This window comes from Mirounga leonina, unplaced genomic scaffold (assembly GCF_011800145.1).
Source record: "Mirounga leonina isolate KUSES-001 unplaced genomic scaffold, KU_Mleo_1.0 Mir_170, whole genome shotgun sequence".
In the NCBI taxonomy this organism is placed as follows: Eukaryota; Metazoa; Chordata; class Mammalia; order Carnivora; family Phocidae; genus Mirounga; species Mirounga leonina.
The window spans coordinates 37,422,558-37,426,975 of record NW_023270433.1 but is presented as its reverse complement, the minus strand read 5'-3'; positions in this window follow the sequence as shown (position 1 = coordinate 37,426,975).

Here is a 4,418-nt window from a genome sequence, read left to right as displayed (position 1 = left end):
GTATACAGGAGTTCAGCACCTGATCCAAAGACACCAGTTACAATGTGTGTGTGTACACACGCAAACAACAATGTAACAACATCATGACTTTGCTAGTGGTTGGTACAGATTAAATCAGAAGAAAAGATAAGTAGAAAAAACAAAATACGTATCAAATATTCAGCATATTTGCAATTACATAAAAGTAAAGGAAATTCACCAAACTTTAACTATGGCTATTTCTGTGATTGTGGATGGTTTGTCTTTGCACTTTTCTGTATTTTCCTAATTTCTATAGTAAGCATGCATCTTTGACTTCCATATATAATGAGGAAATGTTTTGTTTAAAAAAAGAAAGAAAAAGTTTGAGATAAAGGAAAAGCAAGCAAAGGGAAATTCTCCTGGGAGGACTAATAAAAGGAAAACTTGATCAAGAAGCTAGAAATGGAGATAGAAGAGAAAACATTAAAATCCACCTGAGAGGCTGCACCTAAAGTGAGGTCGGGTTTGGCTTAAAGGCAGCTCTAGAAGTGACACAAAACAGGGGCTGTTAAAGCAATGGACTAGTTAGTAAGGTTCTATAGCTATAATTTACCCACCTGTATAGCCCCAAATTGCCTCACACTGTAATAAAATATAGAGTTTGGAGCTAAATTACCAACTGAATGTGCAACTCAAGAACCACTTTGGAAGAGGACATTGAGAAATAGAAGAGAAAGACAGCCATCTCAACAGGTGCCCTCTAGAGGGGACATCCCCCAATGCCAATGGGGAAAAGGCCATGGCAAATGCATCTCGGGAACAGACTGGTGGGCACCCCAAGTCAGTTACTGAAACATATGGCCCAGAGCAATAGCTCCCAACCCCCAGAGACACAGCAGGAGCAATGCATTCCCAAAGGCAGACCTAGGTGAGGGGTAGAAAAGACTGCAGAGTACTCAGTGTGAAACTGTCATCCAAGTCTGCTTTTCCCAGTGACTGCAACACAATCCAGGATTTGACAACCTGAGAGTAAATCTCTAGGGGATGTACATAAAGTACATGATGAGAGGGAAGTAGTTCATGCCGGTTCTCAGCCTTTCTCTTCCCTCCATGCTTAGCAGAATTCTGTCTTGACCCTCTTCACCCCACCCCCTAGACAGGATTGGTTCTGCTTGGCTAAATAAGCTCTCTTGGACCTTGTAATGCAGAGGAAAAGAGCTGGTGAGGATGACAAGAGGCAGAGGGGCGAGAATTGCTACAGTGGATGCAGGGTTTTTGGAGGAAGGCTGAGGTGAGGGAGATGGGGGAACTGCTTCAATGTAAGAGAAATGGATGGATGAGAAAAGGAGATGTCAAAGATATATTACTATGGTCTCCTTATCTCCCCTTACAGAGTTGAAGAAAGTCAAGAGCTGAGACCTTTGGAATTTATTTTTAAATGCTGGATGGTATTATTTTAACCACAACAGTGTTCTGAGACCGTCCCATGAGAGTGCAGGCTTAAAAAAGACTACACATTGGGCGCCTGGGTGGCTCAGTTGGTTAAGCGACTGCCTTCGGCTCAGGTCATGATCCTGGAGTCCCTGGATCGAGTCCCGCATCGGGCTCCCTGCTCGGCAGGGAGCCTGCTTCTCCCTCTGACCTTGCCCCCTCTCATGTGCTCTCTCTCTCTCATTCTCTCTGTCTCAAATAAATAAATAAAATCTTTAAAAAAAAAAAAAAGACTACACATTGATGAGGCACACCTCATTCCCACAGGAACCTTGGGGCTCAGGGGTGAAGCTAACTAGAATCCAATAAAACCACAGCAAACATTTACTTCCTAATGTTCTTGTGTGTGTTGGCTAAAATAAGGGTCTTTAACCCTTAGTGTTTCCCCCTGGGGTTTTTTTCCTAACAGAATTGTCCCTGAAGCTTCTAACTCCTGAAAGCTGCTCAAATTTCTCTGACAGTACAGAAGGTATAAAAGCACATCATGTTAGAAGTGACAGGGGAAAAAAATGATAATATCTTCCTTAAGTTTGAGTTGCACAGAAATGTCTACTCTGGGTATGTTTTAAAGGATGAATGACCAAATCTGAAATATTCTTTGTATCTAGAGCATGATGTTTGACAATTTCATACCTTGGTTCTCTCTAATGAAAGCAAGGCTCCCTTTAATGAAATTAATTATATTTGGCATAAGAAGAAATAATGAACCATTCTGTGCACACCACAATGGTACTACTAATCTTATATGCACAGTCATAGGCATATATATAAGATGCACAACAGGACCTGCTGGGGATCATGAGAACTTAATAGTAAACCCTGAGCCTTGGTAAACACTTAAGAGCTACGTGGTGACAAATGACCTCCATGATATGGTGCAGAAATATTCACTGCCATGGCACAATCTAGGACGAAGATAGTAAGAATGTGGTGTGTGTGCTACCACCCCATATCCAGTGACCATGGCAGACATCATTAATCAATCAATAGAATCTGTCCTGCTGAACTAGGCATGGTCCCAGAAACCTTTTCATTGCAGTTCTCCAGGCAGTCACTCCCAATGGATCAGAGCGGGCACGTGAGATGAAATCTATTTGCCATTCCTAGTCTATGGGATGGTTAGGGCCAAAATGTCTATGTGGGCATGAGCGTGCAAAGATCCCACCCCAGGGGCACACAAGGGTATTGGAATTGGTGGTGCAGAGATAAAGTGACAGCAGAACTGGCCTTCTGCAAAGGGCAACAGGTAACAGAAAAGGCCCCCTGCCTAATCCCCAAACCTCTCCTATTTCACCTCTTGGTTTTTAGGTAACGAAGGTATTTTCAGGAAAGAGTAAGTTTTTGAGCTATTGTCTTTTATAAACACCTTGGCTCAAATTAATTTTTCACATCAACAAATCAGAAACCCAGAAAGACTCTGAAGGATGAGGGTTCAAGCTGGATCAGGTTTGAAGAGGCATATGATTAGGGATTAAAGAAGGTGCAAAGGGCTAGGTACAAAACACTACTTCCTACCCACAGCTCTCGGGAGGGTCAGCCCTATAGCCAGTAAACTGAGCATCAGATCCTCAAATAAGGAACAAAATCCCATAGTAAATAACTAAGGGAAAACATTTGATTAGGGCTTTATCTTTAATAAATGAAATTAAAATTTAAGAAAATAAGTTTATCTCTACTTTTTTAATTAGATTCTAATGGGCACAACTATGTACTAAGTTTTAAGAACTCAAATACTTGAGTTTGAACAACTAAAATATTTGTTAGGAGACATAACTTTTTTAACAAAAAGAGTATAATAGCATTATGTAATATGCTTCACTTCATGATTAATTTGTGTTGTAAGATCATAGAGAGGGTAACTTCTCAAAATACTCAAGGACATATTAATTTACCATTATCAATACCTACCTTTGCTATTCAAATCATTTGCTTTGAGGATCTATGATGTCATAACCCTTATTGGTTTTCTCTTCAATTGTTAACTTACCTGACTATCCCAAACCTCATTTATATGTGATCTGAGCAACATCATTTTCTTCAACCTCGTGAAATCCTTAAATGTTTGTAAGAGTGACAATTTCACTTCACAATCTATTTACATTGAGTTTGCATTTTCACTGTCAAAGTTTACAATATTCATCAGTAAAGATGAATGGAAAAATATGTTGTGAGGTGAGATGAGTCAGGCGGGTATTAAGCAGGATACTTGCGAGGAGACAAATATAACAATATTGAATATTTTCATGTGATAATAAATTGTTGCTGCTCCATGAAATCATGTAATTGTTATGACTGAAATCCTAAACACTCAGCTATTCTGGATGCCTGTAATTATGCCACCTTCCTCCCTGGGCCACAGATGATTGGATCAGAGATAGACAGTGACCCAACTAAACCAATCATCTCTTTCCTGGGATTGAGACTCAGTTACATGTATAGAATAGTGACCTCTCAACTTTTTTTATTATACATCCCTAACAGTAAAAAGATTTAACTACACTTTCCATAGATATCTTTTTATTTATAAATTGTATTGATAATTATATTTATTTGTAAATTACATGAATATAACTTTTAAATCTTTCATTTTATATATGAATGTAAATATTAAAATATTTTAAATTAATGACAATTTTTAAAACTTTTTATTCATTAAAAGTATTAATAAAATATTTAAATTTTTTGAATGATATTCATTTATTATTCATTGTTTAAAGAGACTTTTTCAACTCTATGACCTAAAAATTCATGTTGGATGCTATGTTCACATACAAAAGTTGGTTTTAATGGCTGCATAGCTGAAAACCTAACTCATACAGACAATAGGTCCAGGTGGAAAAAAAGATATTTTCAACATTATGATTTTTTAATCCCAACCACCAATTATGGAAAGGTCTTTGTTGAAATTGGGCTCATAAATTCCCAGCATTTCTGAGGTCAATCAGTTCTTATAAACTAATCATACC